The sequence below is a fragment of the Lacerta agilis genome, chromosome 1, assembly GCF_009819535.1.
Source record: "Lacerta agilis isolate rLacAgi1 chromosome 1, rLacAgi1.pri, whole genome shotgun sequence".
Taxonomy (NCBI): Eukaryota; Metazoa; Chordata; class Lepidosauria; order Squamata; family Lacertidae; genus Lacerta; species Lacerta agilis.
The window spans coordinates 35,574,313-35,598,197 of record NC_046312.1 but is presented as its reverse complement, the minus strand read 5'-3'; positions in this window follow the sequence as shown (position 1 = coordinate 35,598,197).

Sequence of the window (23,885 nt, the reverse complement as noted above, 5' to 3'; positions counted from 1 at the left end):
TTAAAGTGAACCAATCTAATTCGCTGGCTCCAGAATTATATGTGGGCGAGAATGCGGCTATCAATCAGATTGTGCAGTTTTCCAGATTTTGCAATACACTTTTCATTCAAAAAATGCACAGGAAAAATACTATTTCAGGAATAATGCATTGAAAAGAATGCAAACAACAACAGAAAAGACATACGACTGGGTGCATAGGAAATTGACTTAGGAAAGGAAATTACCTGATCTGTCCATCCCTAAGGAGGTCACTGGGGCACAGTTTCTTGGAAAAAGAAAAGAAAATAAGCACAGAACAACCTGGAGTTATTCCCCATCCCATCTCTAATAATTCATTATGGAACCAAGACTTCCAGCAAGGCAGAAGTATTTCTGGAACAAACCCAGAGCCTTCTTTGTTTCTCTGATTCTAAATCTATTCCCGAATTATAGTGAGGCCTCTCACTGTAGCAGAGAGGGCAGTTTTGCCTCTCGATCCCTGCTTTTTAATACCTTGGGGCATGGGAGATGGGGGCCAACATACCACAGGTGGCCTGACATCTGTACCAGCACTGATCCAGCAAAAGGGAGTAGAACAACTCCCTTGCAGGTTTGGAGACCTTTAGAAGGGAAGATGATATGGGGCTGCACTAAACATCTCTGATCCAGTGAGGTGGTGTTTGTGTCTTCTCCTTGTTCTGGGATAGGAATGCATTCTATGCACAAAGCTCTGATACAGCAAAGGGTAGGGGGAAAAAACACCCTCAACAGATCAGGAACCACTTATAAATACCGTATTAGGTTAAGGTTTGGTTAACTAAAATAATAATCCCCCCTTTTGTAATGTACACAATATCCCTTTTGTTTTTTTCTGTTTTGTTTTCTACATGGGTACTGTTTTTTTGTTTCCTTTTCTTTTTTGTGTGTCTTATCTTACTCTGTGCAGCTGTAATTTTGCACTTTTTAAAAAAAAACCAGTTGAGAAACCTACATAGACCAATACTGTAAAGCACAGTCCAGGTTAAATGACTTTCAGATACAAGAGGGAAAGAAATAAAATGGCCAGCATAATATTGCATGTGGAAGGCCACAAAGGGAATACTTGTATGATTCTGGTTGCCACAGCAGAGCTGGATCATCCACTTGCTACCAAACTGTTCACAGGGTTCGAGGGGGCACCTTCCTTACAAGGAAATTCAGGGCAGACAAAAATAAGTAGTTCTTCACACAGCACGTAATTTTTTCTTTGTGGAATCTGCTGCCACAAGACTTGGGGAAAGTCAGAGGCAAACTGAGGCATTTGTCTCAGGTGAGGGAGGCCATGGCAGTACCTTGCTGCCAACCACTGCTGCCACTGCTGCTCACCCACCTAGCGAGGCTCCTGCAGATGCCCAGGGCTGTCCAAACTACTTGCCCCATTCCTATGCCTTGCTCTGAGAAAGGGGGTCCTTCCTCAGAGGAGGGCATTCTGGTGACGTAGCGCAGAAGAATGCCTGCACCACTGCTGCTTTGCCATGGTGGCTGGAAATTATTATTATTTTTAAACCACACACACACCCCGTTAAAACAGTTGGCACCGTCATCATTTTACTGTAAGTGGCAGTACAGACTGAGCTTTTATTAGTAATTAATGTATAGATTTTATTTATGCTACTGCTCAATGTACTTATTATTTACTGTGTGCAATGCATTTATTGCTGTTATTCAGGTGGTTGGTTACTCACAGCTGTTTTTAAGTTGCATTTGTTAAATTGGAAAAAGCAAGTTATATATTTTTTTTAATAAATGCTTTTCATGGGAATAAAAGCAACCTCTCTCTAATGTTGATATTTGACAGCAGGCACATAAGCCCCCCCCCCCCTGTTTCCCGCCTGTTGAAACCTTACATCATTTTTGTCATTCTGGCTACAATGCCAGAAATTCCTTAACAGAAAACAACCACAAGCCCTATTAATTTCTTGAGCAATCTGCATGGAATTCATTCTGTAAGCAGCACCTTTTCATTGGGAGGCCCGAGGATTTGAAACTGAGTCAAGCTGAAATTTGGAGATCTTCAGAGCAATGGCTACTGGAGCGCTCTTTGTCCAAACGCATACAGCTGAATCACTCAGCTTATCTATCATGTCCAAACAATGCAGAGCAGCCATCAGGTTTAGGAGGAGGGAAAATCATTTCCAGGTAGGTCCCACACTGTGTGGTTCCAGCCTCCCCAATTGATTTTGCACGCAAATCCTGCATTGTGCAGCTGCCAGTGCTTGTCACTCAATAGCCCATTCAGAGAGAAAGAGACCCAAATCAGAAATGAATACAAAGAGCAAGGACACTTTATAAATAGCAAAGGACAGGTATTAGAGCCGCCTTCTCTCTGGAGTTTGTCAACAGTATTTGAACAGTTTCTCAGACAGCACCAGGAGATGAAACCCTGCTTTCCACTTAACAACAAAATTACTTTCAGTGCCAGGTTCCGCAAGCATTTCTGCGTTGGGTGTGTGTTTGTGTCTTTTTGTTTACTTAGGAATACTTGGCAACCATGTAGACGCTTAAATGAGACTTTTCAAAAGCGAGTTCCATGTCCAACTACATGTGACTGCTGAATAGATTGAGCTCCATTCCCCCCCCCCCCAATAATGAGATTTGTGTTGTTTGCTTGCCACGGAAAGCATCGCGCAGGAAGAGAAACTTCAGGGAGACAGGAGGCAAAAGATAAAACAGCTTCACAAATGAGATGCTGAGAGCCTCGCCAGCACACTGACCAGAGCTGTGTGATGTTTTACTCTGGGACCCCTCTTCATGGGATTCTGATGTCTCACAATATGACATCTTGGTAATACACTGAATATACATTATTAAAGGGCCTGTGCAATCTCTGATATGCCTTCGCTCACATGGAGCTCGGCAGGCTTCCACCAAAGCTTTACAAAGCTCAAGGCTTGCAGCTTGCATTGCGAGTTCAAATCTCCTTAAAGAATAAAGTCGTAGCGTAGCAACTCCAGAGTTGTTTGGCATCAAACAAGGCGAGAAAACTTTAAATCTACTTTGAGCGACTTCTTGCTTGGAAGTACATTAAAGGGCAGTCAGTCTCCACAGTTCTCAACAACTTGGCATGCCAGCAAGTAGTTCAATCAATACCGCTGTTATTGAGTAATTATAGGACTTGCCCAGAAAGATGGACACTGTGATATATAGACAAGAGCTGATGAGTGATAATGATGCTCGACGAGAAAGAGGATAATCGAAAAACAAAACAATCTTAATGTGGTTGACTGGCAACAAAATTACTGTGTGGTCCTGAAATCAAAACCCATTCTAATCAGAAACAATTATCAAAATAGTTACTTAAAAATGGAAACTAACAGCAAGACACTGAAGAATAATATTCCATTTGTGAGTCTTTTCTAGCCTCACACTACAACAGCCAATAAAGGGCCATTTATATGCTAATCCCCATGAAGACACATTTTCTCACTCAAAGTCTTAATGTCTGTTTAGTGATAAGTAATAGGAGGCATAATCTACATTTTCTGATGAAACTAGAAAAGTTAAAACTTTTGTAATGTGCACATTGCTATTATGCAGCAGGTGCCAGTATAACAGATGCCACTTATGCGTGAAGTGCTGGGCACCCTGCACACAAAAGAGATTCTCCCTTGCATCTGCAGGATTAAATTGCTAAAGATTCTCCAGTAAGCACCCCCACCTGGAAGATAAAACCTCCCATTAATATGGTCACGTTATATCAGGGAAATGTTTACAGCTGCCTTCCCCAACCTTGGTGCCCTCCAGATGTTTTGGATTATCATTCCCATCAGTCCCAGCCAGCACTGCGTCTAAAAACTCTGTGGGGACATGAGGTTGGGAAAGAATGGCTTATGGTGTCAGACAATCCAGTGACCTAGATGGCTGCTTTAATGCTGGAGTTTATACCGGTGGTAATTAGCTGAAATCCTTTACTCTCCTGGCAGCAATATCAAAAACAAAGGAATAGCATGAGAAAAGAGAGACATCATAGAAACAGTGGGAAACCGATGGTCTCTATAACTCAAACCCTACCTACCAATCATGCAGTTGCTCCTTATGTTACTCCATGTTTACAATGACTCAGTCAACATGTGGTGATAGCAGGAACACTGCAATACCATCCTTTAACCCCCTCTATACCCTATCACTCACACAAGGCACAAGCAGGCTACTAGGAAGAGCCAAAACACCTCCACCAGCAATGGTTACAGAAATGATTAGTGCCTGAGGTTATCCATAACCTACCAGGCTAAGTTCAAGGTAATGTTCTGGTGTATGAAGCCCTATACTGCTTGTGACCAGGATACCAAACCCTCCAACAGTTATGCGATGAAAATAAGGACATTCTATTCAACAACAACAACAATAGTTTTTTTTTTACTATTTATACTGCACCCATCTGAATGGGTTGCTCCAGTCACTCTGGGCGACTTTCAACATAAAAATAATAATAAAACATTAATTTTTTTTTTAAACTTTCCTATGCAGGGCTGCTTTCAGATGTCTTCTAAAGGTTGCATAGTTACTTATCTCCATGGCTTGAGAGTCACATAACACCATACCCTCCAACATTTCTCCAATGAAAATAGGGACATTCTAAGGAAAAGGGGGGACATTCTTGGATCAAATCAGAAACTGTGGCAGCTTCTGTAAATCGGGGACTGTTCCTGGAAAATAGGGACACTTGGAGGGTCTGGGATACCTGAAATAACATCTCACCCCTTGTATTGATCACTCTGTTCTGCAAGTGAGGGCCACCTGCAGATCCCATCTTCTCAGGAAGTCCATTCTGCACAGCATAGGACTCCTGAGTAAACTTAGCAGTCATGGGACACTCTTGTGGCTCAGAAAAGGTTAAGAAACAGGAAGTAAAGAATAGGAACAAATGGACAGTTCTCCCAATGGAGGGATTTAGAAAGTAGAGCCTGGTAAGGAGCCAATGAGAAGGCCCTATCTTGAATTCCAATCAAATGTGCTTCATATGTTGGCAGCCGGGACCAACAGAACGGCCTCTCCCAAGGATCTTAAAACCAAAGCAATTCTTTCCCTTGTGTTCCAATGTAACACAAGGTAAATAATTCAGGAACTCCTCTCATCTGGTATTTCTGGGCCAGAGACCATGCTGAGTGCCAATATAGTAGGTCTGCATGAGCTGTATTGCTGTCATCCTACATTTCAGTCTTTTAGCAGTCTTTAAACCTTCTTGGTAGTGGCGCCCGCACTCTGGAATGCCCTCCCATCAGGTGTCAAGGAAATAAACAAATATCTGACTTTTAGAAGACATTTGAAGGCAGCCCTGTTTATGGAAGTTTTTTAATGTTTGATGTTTTATCGTATTTTTAATATTCTGTTGGGAGCCACCCAGAGTGGCTGGGGAGGCCTGGCCAGATGGGCGGGGCATAATCAATCAATTAATTAATTAGTATATCTATTTAATGCAACCAGAATGAAGATCTTCTTTAAAAAATCTGCAGTTATAGCTAGGTAAAGTACTTTTTAGAATGTCCAGAACAATAGCGGGGGGGGGGGGGGAATGAAAACATGATACAAAGTTTAGCAAGTGGTTTGTTTTAAATATATATACCTGAATCATCATTGCTAACTGCGATGGAGTAAGAGGGCTTTCTGTGCAAACCCTGCTTTCTAATAAGCTGCCAAAATATAAATCTATATATGAATCTAAACAATAATCAAGTCATTTGGAAACAGCAGCAGTCCAGGATACAGTGGAATCGCAACTGTGCTAAATTATCCAGAAATTCCATTTCTAAGCCGTATTCTTAGGGGTCACATTTTTTCTGCCAGGTAATTTTCTAATTACCTGGCTTTATCAGGAATCACAATGACCTTTGCAAATAAATAAATGCTGGCATGATGCATAGGAATTTCACCATATGGCTGTTCTTCCTTGCCATTCAAGCAGGAGAGATAACATTTATGCATTTCCCACACAAATTTCATACACCTGCTCTCCCAAGCAGTACCTGCCCCATAAAGTGCATGTTCTGCCAAATTTGATTTCCTGATGAAAGGTCACCATTCATTGAAAACAAATGTCCAATACTAGTTATACAGATTAAATGTTTTATTTGGCAATCCTTCATGCATGATAATGAAAAGAGAGAGAGAAAAGAAGACTTTGTCCCCTAATCCCAACAAAGTTACTTAAATTATATGGATATTAATGAAATTTAGTTATCATTGATGTGTCTCACATTATTACAATTGGGCTAAATAATGGTTAGCTTTCTTGATTGGGGCCTAAATCTAAAGGCAGGCTGTTGAAAATCCAGCAATAAACTCTTTACTGCTGTAAAATTGTGTTAGCCATTTATCAGGGGTAATGTGGAAGAATGCCTTCAACGTGCTAAGCAGTGGTTATTCTTAACAATAGTATGCTTGAAGTAAGCCAACTTTAAACTGTGATTTGTTAAGCTGGCTTGTTTCTATCACCACCAACATCCTATTTATTATATTGTTATGAGGTTTTGTTTGGTTTTTTTGGTGTGCGCGGGAGAGAGCGGGTATAGGTTGTGATCAGCTCACGAGAAGTGTCAGCCTTACAGAGAAAATCATCAGAGCCAAATGGTTAGGAGCTGAGGGAACTGGCCTTTCTATATACAGTAATACAAGGGTAGCCATGTGGTGCCCTCCAGATGTCATTGGACTACAACTCCCAGCATCTGTGACCACTGGGTATGTTGACTGGGGCTGATGGTAGTTCAGTGTCAGAAGAACATCGTGTTGGCTAAGCTTGCAATAAGAGAGCGCCAAGAAAAAGGAGATGGCATTTGGAGAGGAAAAGCCAAAAGGAATTAATTGCAATGATACCATGATCTCTGTGTCTTGTAGTTGTGTTTCCAGTCTGCTCCTTTATCTACCAGAGAGCTCCTTTATCTACCAGAGAGCTATTTTCTTACATAATCATCATGATTTGGAGATGTACGGTTATGACATATATATGGACTCTCACACATGGACTCCTCTCACCAAAAAATTATTAACTTAGCATGCAGTCAACAATTCAGAGTTGCTTGATTTACCTTACTTTGGTTTGATTCAGATTCTAATATCAAAATGACATTCCTTTGTGGCTTTTTCTTCTGAATGTATATTACTTTTAAAAGAAAAGCATGGTCGGGTGCTGTTTTGACCAGAGAACAACATAGCTTTATAACAGGATAGATTTCTTTTTCTTTTTAAAACTCCCCTGTATAGTTGATAAAAGATGAGTCGAACTGGGGAGGATTGATGTTATTGCTGAAGGCAGCATTAGAGATTAGGTACTCATTTGGATTTTCAGAAGGCCTAGTGACTCATCCCACATAATGAAGTTTGTGATATGTAATGAAAAGCTTTCTATCCTCACTGCAAGCAAATTAGCAGGTACTTTGAGGGAGGAATGTTAATGTTACCTCACATTTGTTTCAGAGCAGTGACACTTTAGCAGAGAAGGCTTCACTCCTATTATGTCAGGTGCTGAGATATTAGACCAAGGTCACCTCTGGAAAATAATGAGTGGAGAAGTAGGTTATAAACATGCAGGGCCGAAAATATATATTCAGTCTGCTCCACTGGCTAAAAGTAATAGAGCATTCTCGCCAAATAGCTAATTCTCTTTTGCTGAGAATAATGTTCATCTGCAGTGTTTTAAATAATAGAATAAATGCTTGTGGGGAGGTGTGATTGGGGGAGAGGAAGGTTAAGAAAGTAATCTTCTTCCATTAAGGCAGAAAAATCAGTCTGCCTTAGAGCTTTATTACCATTTAAGGCTGCAATAGCATGAGGGGTGTTATGTAGATAAATCGGCTCATGGTTATGAGAGTCTACGTGAAAGACAGACTGCATCTGAATTCGAAAGGGTAGTATGTGCCCCTTCAGAAGAGGGCACACATTTGTAAGAGGTCCAGATGTATCACAGAGCAGACTGGCCTCCCGACTTTCCCAAGCCAGCATGAAAGGCAGAAGAAGCTTTTCTTTTTCACTCAGAATCCATCACCCACAACAGACACACACCCTTCCCATTGCTCCCATATTTACACAAAGTGTCTGTCAGAATTTGCCGCCTGAGGTTATTTTCATGTTAGGCATCCAAAGGGAACAGGATCCCTTTGCTGTTTGGGTGGAAGGAAAGGAGCAGGAGGAGAAGCTGGCATGAGATGAGAGAAAACAGAAAAAGCGGTTTGATATCTACTGCTGGCATCTTTCTGGGAGAAGATAGGAGCCAGATGACACCTGACTCTCCTTCTTGCCTGATGCCCCATCCCCAAAACATCATGATGTTTAGTCATTTAGATGTGTCCGGCGCTTCGTGACCCCACTGGACCAGAGCATGGCAGGCACTCCTGTCTTCCACTGCCTCCCCCAGTTTGGTCAAACTCATGTTGGTAGCTTCGAGAACCTGTCCAACCATCCCGTCCTCTGTCATCCCCTTCTCCTTGTGCCCTCAATCTTTCCCAGCATCAGGGTCTTTTCCAGGGAGTCTTCTCTTCTCATGAGGTGGCCAAAGTATTGGAGCCCCAACTTCAGGATCTGTCCTTCCAGTGAGCACTCAGGGCTGATTTCCTTAAGAATGGATAGGTTTGATCTTCTTGCAGTCCATGGGACTCTCAAGAGTCTCCTCCAGCACCATAATTCAAAAGCATCAATTCTTCAGCCTTCTTTACGGTCCAGCTCTCACTTCCATACATCACTACTGGGAAAACCATAGTTTTTAACTATATGGACCTTTGTTGGCATCATGTCTTCACTAAATAGCTGTTGCATGGAGGCTGTATTGCAGTTATTAATATTGTGCTTTTGGAAGCAATAGCATGAAAAAACCTGACTTTTCTTGAAATAAAAATTGTCCTGTCCAAAATTATGGTTCAAAAGCTTTACTAACAAAACTTGTTCCAAAACAGACACTCAAAACAATAATGTTACATCCAAATACAGTGGTGCCCCGCTAGACGAAAATAATTCGTTCTGCGAGTATTTTCGTCTAGCGGGTTTTTCGTCTAACGAAGCGGCAATGCAAACCACGGTTTTCACTAGATGGAAAAAAAATTCGTTTTGCGAGGCAGCCCCATAGACAAATTCGTCTTGCGGGGCAGCCTTCCGCTAGACGATTGCCTTCGTCTAGCGAGTTTTTCATCTAGCGAGGCATTCGTCTAGCGGGGCACCACTGTAGTTGCATATCATGTGCTTGTCCAACCACACATACAGCATTTTAGAAATAGGAAATTACTTCATCCAAACTGAAAACAAAGCACTCTCTCTCTCTACCTACACACAGCCTGCATTCCAACCTGAGCCTGTGTTCTCCTAGAGAGGATCATTAGCAACATCCTTTCTCTTCAGCTTTCAAAGAGAGAACAAAGGCCAGGTCACACAAAATGGAGATTTGCAACCAAATACCTTTCTCATGTGATCTAAGTTAAACATATGAGAACTGGCAGAGATACAGTCTAGGTTGATAACTGCTAGGCACTCTGCTGCTCTTGCTATACCTCTAGCAATAAACATACAGATGTATTCTCCATTTCAATGTACAATTAATACAAAGAAATTTCAGAAATAGACTGGAAAGAGAAGTGGCTAAATTGCAACTAATCACCAAACTTAAAACCATGGAGAAACCTGGTCTGAACAAAGACATTGGATTCTTATCTCATTATACATGACAAAGCTATATGTAGCCATCTCACCCCTTGCCTTTCCCTGCAAGACCAATTGCAGCCGTTAAGAGTCGTCAACAGGTTTTCCACACCTATCAGCTGATCACCCATTCCCACCACCCTTCTGAGTAATGCCCCTCCCCATTCCCTCACTATATTTAAGGGTCTGGTGACTTCCGTTTCAGTGTATCTGAAGAAGTGTGCACGCACACGAAAGCTCATACCAAGAACAAACTTAGTTGGTCCCTAAGGTGCTACTGGAAAGAATTTTTTTATTTTATTTTGTTACAATTAAACAATTATACTTATCACACTGATCCTGTGGGGTGCATGGTGGTCGTTTGCAAGCTGCTTCCCTTCAAAAAAGGAGTTTGGAAAGAAGAACCCCCCAGAACTGCACTTGATTGGCGGAGTGGGTGGAGTCTAAAATTCTCATTTTTCCTACATTTTTTCCTCATTTTTCCTCCATCCTGGCCATGTTTAATAATAAAAATAAGAATAAGATCTTAGCCTGTCCCCTAAATGAATTGGGGGCAGGGTGGGTGGTCCACAGGTTGGCCCAGTATGGGTCAGCCTGATTCAGGGACCCCAGATTGGTGGGGCAGATATTGTGTGTGTGTGTGTGTGTGTGTGTGTGTGTGTGTACAGCCCTAGCATTTGGTTGGTTATCTTCTGCTTTACATAGACCAGGGCTTCTTTGGATGAAGCTAATTCATAAATAAAGATTGAAGGGTCTGTATTTTTCTGTCTTTGTCACTTTTTGTGCATGCGTTCATTTATAAAGTTGTTCTATCTCTTTCTGCATTATATTTTTTTACAAAATTGATCTGTTCAAAAGTTCAACATTCAAATATATAGTTACATAGTTTTCGGAACTATTTTTGCTTAAAATGTGCATTTCTTAACATGTCAAAGCACACATTTGTGTTATATATATATATATATATATATATATATATTTGAATACCTTTTAAAATGCCTTTTGACTTATTTTACTTTTGAGCCATAAAGAGCATCACTGTCGGAATACGCTGCGTGGATCCATTAAAAGATCCGCGGTTGTTTCATTTGCTTTAATGGGTTTTTGAGAACTACTTTTAGTATCTTTACGCGTGAAAGCAAAAGTTAAAGTAAGAATGAATAGTTGGTTTACCAATAAGATTAATCCGCCTTTTATTTGTAGTTCCGGCAACATTTGAAGTTATCTATGAACGTTAAATCTGCTTCCCGCCTTTTTGGAGGGCAGCAACAGTGGTTTTATTGGTTGAGGCATCGATCGTGATGTCACATCTGTTCCCTAATAAAAGGCTGAGGCTCCCCGCATAGGCACGTTCAGTTTGGGTTAGTCAATCGTTCTTAACGTTTTATTCTTTTGGGAACTTTTACTTTCAGTTCAGGGTTAGTTTAAGGGATTTTGGGAGCGGGCTGGTTGGGTTGGATGGGTTTTGCTTTTAGTTAGGTTTAGTTCGCGGAAGATATTCGGTGTAGCTTTAGTTAGACTTTTAGGTTTAGCCTAGGGCTAGAATTGCGGAAGATATTCGGTTTAGATTTAGATTAATTTAGTATCGCGGAAGAATTGGCGCGCAGGGACTTAGAGCTCAGGGAAACTTAGCTTAGGGCCAGAAGACGAGCCTATGCGGGTTTTGCCAAAGCCAAAAAAGAAAGATCCAGTGTCTGTTGTCATTTGGGGAAAAGGGGGTAAAGGTTTTAAGAATTTTAATTTCAACGCAATGTCCTTGGTTTGGTTTACATGGTTCAGATTCAGGGCGTCCTTTGGTTTTCGAGGCATCCATTAGTTTTCGAGGCATTATTTTAGTTAGAAGGCATTCAAGAACTCATACACCTTCGGAGTCATTTTCCGTCTTACTCAGCTTCCTTCAGATTGTGAGACTTGGCCGGCGCCCGTGCTCATAAGCATGTGGAACGCTGGCCGCTTTTCCCCGCTACTGGTACCTCGTGCGTGGGCAGCTTAAGTTTGTGCACGAGGAGCTCCAGCACCCGAACCCCGACACATCACAACATACAGGGAAATGAAAAACTTCCCTACTGTGTGCCTGCTTTTTTCCCTTAATGGTAGGATTTTCTCCTCATGCAGAAAAAGTTTTGTGCTTCAAAATAAAGACCTTATTACGTCTGCATAGAAAAATATAAAAGATTAATGGAAAGTTGAATGAGTTCTGTGTGGTGGGGTGTGTGTGTTTTTAATGGAGCTGTGTTAATTTTTTTTGATGAGCTGTAAAAATTACCACACTCTGAGGCATTACAATTACACTATTAAATTGCTCTATAATTGAACATCCTTTCTTTCAATAAACAAGGTTTAATAACGTCCATGGGTTCTGAATCTTCTTAGTGCTGTGCACTTTTGAAATGGGGCTGAGCACCACTGATTTCCATTGAACTTACAGCTATCGAGACCCAAAGAGTCAAACCTCAAAGCTGTGTGGGAGATTTCATTTAATAGCCATTCTGTTTGTCTTCACTCTTTCTGCATTAGCGGGATCTAACTAATCCTTTTATAATGTACTCGGGGATAATTTGGGTGTAAGAGGTGTTATAAAAGTAAATTATATTCATTTCTAACCTAGTGTGGAATACTTCCCAGCGAGAAAGTTTTGTGTTATTTTCATTTGCTAACAATGTAAATGTTTGTTAGCAGTAAAGGGTCCATGGTTCCAACAGTGAAACTGACTCCTTTGTGGAGATGCCTAGGTTTGTGCTGAAAATGTTTGGGTGGCAGAAATAGCTCAAAATATCATTAATGCAAAAAAGGGGGGGGGAGAAAAAACACCCAGTGTAATATAATTGATCTTAACAAGTGTTCTGATGGCAAAATAGATTGTTTTGGAATCTGTGGTAAATAGCTGAAATTCCACGCTTCTTGAAAAAGGAAAAACCAGTTGCATTAGGAGCCTGGAGAAGGAGAGGACTGGTTAGTTCCAATCAATATGTGAAATTTATTAATCCCTGTCACCTTGATTTCATGGCTCTTGTTGCCCCATTAGGGTTGCTACAGGGGTAGTAGAAGCCACAACTGTGATAATGTCCTAGTCAAGAATTTCCAGGTCAAGGACTAGACTAGATCAGGTGTGGGCAACCATAGCTGTCAACCTTCCCCTTTTTTTGTGGGAAATTCCCATATTATAGCATTGGAAAAAAGGGTGGAAGGGGAAAAGGTTGACAGCTATGTGGAACATGTAGGTGTTACAGGACTACAACTTCCATAATCCCTGGCTAGGGCTGATCAGAATTGAAGTCTAACAACATCTATATGCCTCTAATGCTCTGCTGCTGTTTCCCACTTACCCCAGTTTCTGCCTTCTCACCTTCTTACTCTCCAACTTTCATTCCTCTTTGTATCAACTTCATATCCCAGTCAGATGGGCAGGGTATAAGTAACAAAATATTATCTTTGCCACAGTCCATAAGCATCATAGAATCATAGAGTTGGAAGAGACCACAAGGGCCATCCAGTCCAACCCCCTGCCAAGCAGGAAACACCATCAAAGCATTCCTGACAGATGGCTGTCAAGCCTCCGCTTAAATATCTCCAAAGAAGGAGACTCCACCACACTCCTTGGCAGCAAATTCCACTGTCAAACAGCTCTTACTGTCAGGAAGTTCTTCCTAATGTTTAGGTGGAATCTTCTTTCTTGTAGTTTGAATCCATTGCTCTGTGTTCGCTTCTCTGGAGCAGCATCGCTGCTTCTTACATCAGCCCTGTTACATATGTGCAGATGTAGTCGACGTGTCCATGACAGAGGATGGAAACAAACCAACAGGGAAAGGCCATCGCCTTCATGTCCGAAACAGTTCAGTATTTAGTTCAGTATTCTCTTGCTGCTGGCAAGAGAATACTGAACTAAATAGACCTTGGTTGGTTAAGGAAGAATATTGTTATGTACTTCAGTGGCATGCTGAGTGATGCTGGGAAATGCAATAAAGCAAAGGTGGATCTGTCATTCCTTCTTTTAAGCCAGACCTCAACCTCCTGACAGTGCCATTTTTAAGGCTCAAGGATTTGAGCCACAGAAGCAATTTTGTGCACAGCTTCATTACCACAGTATATATGTGTTTAAGAATAAATTTAAAAGTCTGAGCTATTTTTTTTAAAAAACAAAAAACCAAGTTCAGACACTGATGCTTACAGGAAAGGTGTATCTATTTTCACAAACAGGTAGGTAGCCGTGTTGGTCTGCCATAGTCAAAAAAATAAAAAATTAAAAAATTCCTTCCAGTAGCACCTTAGAGACCAACTAAGTTTGTTCTGAAAGGGGTTAATTAGCTAACCTGTATATATTTACCTGAATGTATTGTTAGTCCAGAAGTAAAAGAACTTTTTAAGCTTTTCTTTATGAAACCGCTCTGTAAAGCTGTGATCTTTGAGTTTGCATTGCATTTCTTTCTGGCAAGCTATGACTAAGAGTCTGGAGATAACAGTAGAAGGTAGACCTTGCACAGAGAGGAATTGTCTAGGTCACAGATAGGATGGCCTTGCTGGAGTGCGCATGAACCAACTCAGGGCTAAATGTCCTTTTGCCTTATATGTACAACAGGAAATGTTCCTTAAATGGACAAGGGGTGGGGAGAGCCAAAGAACTGTCTATAAGAACTGTCTGAAAATTGACTAGTTTTGTACTTGCTTGGCTGTCTGAACACCGCAGGTACCTCTGCATGCAGAAAATAAATCTTTCTCTCTCTGAAGCCAGCAGCCTCAGGTGTCTTTTCTGCTTCCATGTTTTCTCACTGGGCGCAACCGTGGGAACCCGTAGGGGCAAATAAGGCTCCAGTTCTTGGTATGAGCTTTCATGTGAAGAAGTGTGCATCCACACAAAAGCTCATACCAAGAACAAACTTAGTTGGTCTCTAAGGTGCTACTGGAAGGATTTTTTTTATTTTTATTTTATTTTCACAAAGTAATACAATGCTGAGCGACAGATAATGGCACCTTTGCACTGGTCTCCAAGCCACAGTTTTGATGCAAGATCCCTATTCATTTGTTGTTGAAGACTGTGGAAATGCATCCTGAAAATACAAATTCAGTGTCTACAAAAGAGGAGTCTTGGTGCTTTTCCTTTCAAGTTTTACCAAAGCTTAATCCAGCTAATGGAGAATATTCATTTTGAATGTGTAAGAAGCACACTGGCATCTTCTTACTTCACATTACTGCAAACTTCCTTACTTTGCTGAGGCTACCTCTGCCAGGTTTAACTCTGCAGTCATTAATAGGTGAGCGAATGAGCCCTGGAAAAGGGAAGAGAAGCCAAAAATACTAACTTTCCCAATCAAAATAGACTGGGTTCATTTCAAGCCTAGGCTCGGCCTCTTCAGGTTGGGCCTGGATCAACATGGGTTTAGCACAGTGTTTCTACAGCTCCCTTGCCCTTCCTGCCAGTCCTAAAGGGAGGAGGAGCCTTACCTTGGAAGAGGTGGTAGCAGGCCCCTTGAAGCAAGAGATCCCTCTTCCCTCTCTTATTCCCTCTCCCTTCTCTAAGGAAATACTTTCTCTCAGGCTTGAGAGATGGGTGTATTGGTAGAAAACAATAGTGGGAAAATGGTAGTTGTGTTTTTGATTATTTATCTTGAACACAAGAAAAAAAATCTCTCAAGAAGCATTCAACCAGAACACTCAGAAAGCTCAATTAATTTTCAGGGCTCAAATGAGGGGCTAACACTTCCCTAATCAACAAAACACTGATGATAGGGATGTAAGAAGGCAACATTGTCCATTCTGCCCTGTTGTTGTTGCTGCATGCAGCACTGCTTCCTTTCCTCTACAGTTCACCTTCTGGCAACCCCCCCCCCCCCACTTTATTCCTCTCACTGACCACTGTGGTGAAATTAGATATCTTAAGTAATTTACATAATTAATTATGCAAGTTATGTTGTCATTATGTTTTTCCACCCCATTTATTTCAATGCAAATGGTGGGGGCTGTAATCAGTTATTTATCATCTGCAGACAGAAAGCAACAACAACAGTGAATGCTGATCATATTTGTTGGAATGATTTTCATTCCAGATGAAGGAAGCAGTAAGTGAACATTGACAATTCCCTCTCCTATTTTTGTTTTTGCAGGAATTATCCAGCATGATCCTTATGAGCACTTAGAATAGCATTGCTGCACATGTTTCTTTTGATTTCTGAAAACTATAAAAAGGTTGCTTTAACTTCAGGGTGCATGCAAGACTAACAATGTAGTTATGCTGGAGCATGAGATAATTTTGAAGAGAAGAAAATAGATGTACTACTGGTTGATTGCAAAACTTGTTAGCTCTGGGGCCCAAACTCCAGCCCCTGTGATGCTGGATATTGATGCTGGCTTTGCCCCCCAAATAGTGGGTGCAAATATTGGACTGCTTTCCCCTCTTCTGATACACAGAATGGCAATTGCAACTCACTAAAATGCATAGGGATGCAGGTGGCACTGTGGTCTAAACCACTGAGCCTAGGGCTTGCTGATTGGAAGGTCAGCAGTTCCAATCTCCGCAACGGAGTGAGCTCCTGTTGCTTGGGCCCAGCTCCTGCCAACCTAGCAGTTCAAAAGCACATCAAAGTGCAAGCAGATAAATAGGTACCGCTCCGGCAGGAAGGTAAACGGCGTTTCTGTGCGCTGCTCTGGTTTTGCCAGAAGCGGCTTAGTCATGCTGGCCACATGACCCGGAAAAACTGTCTGTGGACAAACGTCAGCTCCCTCGGCCAGGAAAGCAAGAGGAGCGCCGCAACCCCAGAGTCATTTGCGACTGGACATAACTGTCAGGTGTCCTTTACCTTTTAAAATGCATAGTGCAGCACAGACACAACACTTCTTCTGTTGTCACAGGGCTACTAGAGTTAATGTTTTCAAACTTTCCATTTAATTTATGAAGTCAATAAATATTCTTTGGTCTGATGTTCTGATTAATGTAAATCGCTGCATATATGTCGTGCATTTCTCGGTTCAAGTCTTCAGCCCCTTTCTGAATTCAATCTAGTCGAAAGCAATCAAATTATCAATTTCCTTGACATATTTTCCATTTCTATGAAAGTAAACGGCAACATGCATTTTTTTAGAGAAAAATACCCAGTGCAACATTTCCCTATACCAATTTATTCAAACAAATAGAAGAGCATCTCACAATCAAATGCACAGTCCTTGCACGAGAGGTTTGTGTTATAAAAATGACTGTTAACAGATGGTTGATAAATACAAGTTCAGCAAATCTGATGGGCATATGGGGATCCCAGCACACACATTCAGAAGGACACTGAAGAGAACTTTTTCTGTTGTCCTCAGTGTTGCAGAATTAACTGCATACACAATGGGTATTCACGTGTGAAGCACTACAGGGCATCCAGGTAAACATAATATTCTTCCCATGTGTTCATCATGATCTGTGGAACTTTGGATCCCAGACAACCATCTCCAAATATTTACCAGTTTAATAGCCCGGTTCTAAGAAGCCAGCACCACTGATGTAACTTCTTCCTCTATAAGCACGTACAACTTTTTCAGCTTAAGTTGCTGTGCATGATAAAAACACATGAGGAGTGGTATCGTGGGCCTTACGGATCACAGAGAGCGTATAACTTTGCACATATAAATATCACAGGACAAAGGAGTCTAACCCTGGGAATAAAAATGCAACATATGTGTAGGTGAGAAGCCTGTCAGTTGCCATGGCAACACAAATATCTCTCTACTGCAAAATGTCAGTGTTGTGGTAACGGTGAATTGGATAAAGATTTTCACACAGAGAACATTTCCCATAGGTGCACGAGTGCTAAAAATTTATAACTTGCCCTCTATCCTCTGAAGATTATTCAGCAATTCATTCACCAATATTGGTCAGGAAATGGAATCCTAGTACTAGTAGCCGAGAAGGGATTTTAACTCAATGCCTTCCGATGGCAAGATTCCAGGCCATGATCACACGGCAGCTGTTTTCTTCCATAACAGGATGAATTATTGTGGGGAGTGAAGCCAGTAAAGCTCTTAGCATGAGATCAGGGTGCTCCCTGCCAACCAGGGAGCAGGCATTGACAGGCCTTGGCAATGGGTGAGTTGGCATCTGTCCCATCGGTAGCTAGTGCCAGTAGCTCACTGTTGAACAGTATTGGGGTGCCTCCTGTAGGGATCTGAGGAGTTAACTGAGAGAAGGAGCATAAAAGTCATCGCTGGAAAAGTGTATCACTCTTAGGTGGCAGAGTTTGTGTTTATTTTCTGGAAGTGGGAAGGAGCTGTCAAAAAACGGATGGTCTTAAAGCATGACATACATCGGCTCAGCTCAAATATTCAAGAACTGAACAACCCAGGAATAAACCAATATATATATATTATTTTTAAGAAAAACTTCAAAGAGAGAATTTCTCCTAGCTGCAGCAGGATGCTCTGTCCTCCTGAGTAAGATGCTTATTAACCCCATGAAATATTAATACAGGTAAGAAGGAAGGTCATAGTCTTTAAAACTCTGAATTTTAAAGAGTCACATTGTGTGGTGTGTTTTGAGGAATTAAATGTTTAGAATTCCAATGAAGGAGCCAGTAAAGTTACAGAGCATTTCTGAACTGACTGTCGAAAAGCAAAAGAGATGGTACATTGACCAAAGTTCAAGCATAAAGGGGCAAGCAAGTACGTACTTTGCTCTGGCCATATTTGTCTTGCTGAAAAGGGCAGGGTGCAGACAGCGGTGATCCTTTTCTTCTTGGTTAGTGGCTTTTCCAAACAATTGGCAGAAATGTCACATGTCTTGCATTTACCACATAACACCACAGTTATAATAGCACACTCTGAATAGCAGACCAGATAAAAAGTTGATTAATTTGTGGCTGGTCACATGAGCCCAGAGACCTTGTAAAGAAGAGCTGGGATGAAGACTATTAGGGACAGAGAAGGATGGGGAATCAGTGACTCTTCAGATGTTGTTGGATTCCCTTAAGCCCCGGCCAGCATGGTCAATGTCAAGGATGATGGGTCCAACAATATCTGGATGGCCAAAGCTTGCAAAAGAATACATTTCACACAAAAACAATGGGAAATTTTAAGCCAATGGATACCTTACAAAGAGCTGACCCAACATGCCAATTTTGATATTAAGTGTCATGCTCTCAGAAAAGTCATTATTTATCAATAATATTGGGCACTCAGTATTTATCAATAAGAAATATTGTTCCTCAGCAATAACTGTTACAGAAAAATCTGAAAACCTGTAGATAGAAATAGGAGCATTGATTAAATGGCCAGTATATAAAACACCCAATGTCAAACAATGTGAAATGGGAGCCCTTTGGGTTGTTGCAAAGGTTTTCAACCTTTTCCAGTCCACAGCTCCCTTGACTAACTACATTCTTTCTGTGACACCCCTGTGGGGCTCAGGAGCCCGGTTATGTCACCCCTTGCCTGCAGAGAGGGCATCCTCTCACTCTTTTTTCAAACACCTTCCCTTGTGGAGTGTTTCCCCAGTCTCCTCTCCTCCATCCCTCCTCCAGGTATCCACCACCACTGCCCCTGGTCTCTGAGCTGCCCCCCTGCCCCCCAAGAAGTGCCTCCTCACAGTGCCCCACAGGTGCCTGGGAAGAGGATGCCCCCAGCCTTAGTGGCTCAGCGGAGACTAGCCAAAGCTGAATGTGAGGCCAGTGGCAGCAGTGGGCGCTGCCAGGCCTGCATGGTGGAACGGCTCCCCTTCAGCACTGGGCACTCAGCTTCCAGGTAGGGCTTGCACACAGCAAGCACAAGAAAGGCAAGCACAGCATCTGCCTGCCTGCCTTCCTACCTGGCCTCCCACTTGTCTGTCCATTCCCAACAGCAATGGCTGGGCTCCACTGCCCACTTGCTTGCTTATTGCAAGGCCACCTCAGCTCCTGGCAACCAGTCCCAGAACCACCATTCACCTGGGGAGCTTGTAGCCAGGGTTACTGCAACAAACAGCTGTGCAAGCCTTTAGGAGATAGAGACATGACAGGGTGTCAGAGGAAAGAGGGAAGGACTGAGGCCAGTGTTGCCCACAACACCCCAACCAGCATTCAAGGCACCCCAGGTTCTTTTCCTGGATTGTAGGAAAAGAAAACTACAGTATATACAATCCCAGTGAATATAAATGAAAGAAAACTCATGTATATAACTTGAGACAAAATGCAGATCTTTAAAATGAATCTGAACAGGCCACAGGAAGTACTTCTGAATCATTCAGAGTAATACAAGAATTGCATTGTGACTGCCTCGGAAAACCTCGGAATATCATTACAATGCAAATCATTTCATCTGAAAGACCTCAACAAAGCAGCGGCAATAATAGTACAGAGGGTAGAGATCATGAATGCATAACCCTGAATCGGATTTGGAGAAGGTAGATTTGTGTTTCTAATAAAATTACATCTGCGCTAGGTACAAGGAAACACGGCTTCTCCTCCTTGGAAGTGGCATTGCACATTCACTTTTGTGCTGTTTTGAGCATCCCATAAGTGCTCCCACCATGCAAAGAAGTTGATATGTGAAGAGCAATAACACTGTAGTGCATCCTTTTTACACTGCTAGGAAAAGAATCCTGACAAGAGAAATGCTTGAGATGGTCAGTTTCTAGGTATGTGCTCTGCTCATCCGCTGAGGACAACTACCCTCCAAAGTTTGCATTATTATTAGTTTAGAAAAGCATATGTAACCAAGGGAGCCAGTGTGGTGTAGTGGTTAAGAGCGTTAGACTCGTAATCTGGTGAACCGGGTTCGCTTCCCCGCTCCTCCACATGCAGCTGCTGGGTGACCTTGGGCTAGTCACACGAAGTCTCTCAGCCCTACTCTCCTCACAGAGTGTTTGTTGTTGGGGAGGAAGGGGAAGGAGAAAGTTAGCCACTTTGAGATTCCTTCGGGTAGTGATAAAGCGGGATATCAAATCCAAACTCTTCTTCTTCTTTTGAAAGTAATTCAGATGTGTTGCAGATGTGTCAGGCTTTTTTTTTTAACATGAGTTGTGACAAATATAAGTTTCTGGAGAGTAATCTAAATCAAAAAAATACTACTGGGGAAAATGTTAACAGTTGTCACCCCTGCCGGCACCATAGCCCCAAACCAAATAGGGAGTAGGGCTGTGACTGTATTTGCCCTTTGAAAACACCACAGGAGATCTAATCATGGATCTCCCACCATCTCATCTGCTTGCACCCTGAGTAAAGGACTTAATTTCCTTCACTTTAATTTCCTTATCAGTATTTTTGCATAATTCTCAAAAGTGCAATTTTGATTAAGCAATTCATACCAATTACTTTAAGTATATCAATCCACTGTACAGTCTGGGTCAAATCTTCATTTCACAGCATGTGCCATGTCTACACTTGAATTTAGTTTTTTAATGTTTTTGAGCATAATATTCATTACCTCCATTAGTCTTTTGTGATGTATTTTGACCTATGACTATGTGTTTCCTTCACATTCCAGGGAGAGCTAATGAGAACTTTAATTAACATTTCTATTAACTCACCAACTTATACAGGTAAAATGTGGTGACCAAGTTTGCTAAAAGCACCATTTTTCGTTTGCTTACATGCCATAAGATCCTCCTAGCCGTTCGTTTAGCTAGGGTAATTCTACATGTATTGATGGAATATCTGGGGAAGTTAAGAGAAGAATGTTAAGCTCATTAAAAGTATTCCGCCAAATAGGATGCTCTAGAATGCCTTGCTGCACTTACATTTATTCAGGGAAGTCATGCTCTTGTTCTGAATTTGGAGGCCCCAAATCCAAGAGGAACAGGGAAACAAATAAAAGAGCCTGTGCAGTGATGTCACTCTTGGGCAACCAGACCAGCATCACAAAATGCATCCTGTTCTTACGGGACACTTGCAAGTTTGCTGGCTGGAAAGCTACTCAGTGATGAGTTGGTCTGTGACCGTAAAATAAATTCATTCATTCATTCATTCAGCTACTCAGTGAGTGCCTCTATTGTTTCATTTAAAGCTGAGGAGGTGGAAGGAAATTCACAGAAAATACAGAAAAGTAGTCTGAGCATACTATGCCCATGAAGAGCTTTAGTACTAATAAGTGAAGCCTACCAGTATCTCTTGGCTAAGACTTCACCTAATTAAAACCAGGTTGGATTTGATCCAGATTGTGGTATACTAGGACAACACAGACACCATACCTTTAAAGCACCGTGATACAACTTTAAATGCTCAAGTCTTCCCCCAAAGAATTCTGGGAGGTGTAGTTTGCTATAGGACCTGAGAGTTGTTAGGAGAGAGCCATATTCCCTTCACAAAACTAGAACTCACAGAGTTCCCTGTGGAGAGAGATTGACTGTTAAACCACTGCTTTAGGGATCTTTGAGGACTTTGGATAAAAGTCCAAATTGCCTACTTTACCTTATTAAGGAGTTCAAGGGAGTATGAGTGCTGCATAGGCACCAGAAAGTGTGTGTGCACACAAACAATTAAAGGTTAGTACGGGGCTCCTTTTCAACCATTCTAATTAAACCCTTTGGAGACAATCCAGCAAAAATTAAGCACCTTGATTTCAGTGGGAGAGTTAAGCAGAAGTGAAAACATCTCCCACTGAAATCTTTGGCTGATTAACTTTGGCTGGAATATGTCCATCATTCTTCAGGACTCACAATGAATATTTACAGCCCACACTATATGTGCACAGATATTGCACATACACTTAAGTGTTGCACAAACACTTAAGTGTTGCACAAACACTAGTCCTAGCTTTAGAAAATGAAAATGATACATATCTGGTAAATGGGTATTTCCAACAGAAACTAACCCTTTGGCAAGACAACACATTTCAGTCCTGTAAAGCCTCTCCTCCTTCCTGAGGTGAGGAGTTGTGAGCGGGAGCCGGTTCCCGCATCAGCAGGGGGCATTTCGGCCCCCTGCATCAGCTGTCCTGGCAGCCCACCAATCGGGTTGGCTGAGGGGGTGGGGTTTTTAGCCGCTATTATGTGGCCGTGGCAGTACTGGCCCCTAATTGCGCTCCGGATTTCATCGGATCACCCGCCCACCCTCCCTTTAGTTCATTTCTATGCTTTTGACATTTGCTATGGACTTTTGGTTGGTTGCCTTGGTTGTCCAAGGGGCTGGGTAGGAATTTTATCCAAGTGGTAAATTGGCTCTGCCTCTCTGGTTTTTCACCTACCTCGTGGCAACTCATCGGAAACCTTTCTGGTATTGGTGGTTAGGTACTGGAATATGTGTGGTGTCTTGTGGGGCAAGGTGTGGCCATCGCCTACCCTCTACTTGTTGGGTATTCCATTAAAGGAATCCGGCAGTCGTGGATCCTGTCCAATGCCTGCTGGAGGCTAGGGCCATGGCACGACCCCAGTGACATCAGGGGAAGCTTCCAGTTGTATTTGCATCAACAAGCTCCTCCTTCTGGTGGTTAACCCTTGAATGACTCCCCGCCGAGTGGGGTGGAGTCATGTTCTGTTGTTTGATCCAATGCCCAAGCCAATACCTCTCACATGCTGTAACCAATAAAAGTTGTGGCCTTTTTTTAAGCTCATTAACCTAAATACACTGTGTCCTTGTGTCTTTCTTATCCTCAAGTGGGTGGCAGGTCCTCAACTCACAACTAAAATTTTGGAATATGCCTGTTCATCTCCCGCCCTCAAACATTCCCCTTTGCCTCATTTCCTTTGATTTATTTAGGCATCTCCCTGTGTGGGTGGGGAGACATGGGGGAGATATTTGACATGTCTCATTTCACCTTCAGACATCAAAAGCAAGGCTTGGAAAAGAAAGCACAAGCTCTGGAATAGTAAGCCCAACCCACTTGGGCTTCCTCGAGCTTCTGCTTGTTTAGAATATCTGGGCACTTTCTAAATGGAATGAGCTGCAGGTTGTAGAATTTCCTTCTGCTGACAGTTTCAAGAAAAGACTGATCGGAGCGGAGTGACCAGACTGCAACTCAGTGGTAGAGCATCTGATTGGCACGCAGAGGGTCTCAAATCCAATCCCTAGCATCTTTAGGTAGGCCAGGGAGAAAATCCTGTCTGAAATCCTGCCAGTCAGTGTAGACAATACTGAGCTAGGTGAAGTAATTGTCCGACAGCTGCCTATGTTCCTCTGATTCTTGAGAAAGAAGCTATCCTGCTGTATTATTTCATAGAATGGCAAACCATCTCATTCCAGTGCGATGTTTTCATTTCAGATTTAGACCTAGAGTTCAACATTAAAGAGAGACTCAGTGCTAACTTTTATCTGTGCTAAAATATGAATTCTAACCAACAGTGTGGCTCTTAGCAAGCAAAAAAATTAAAA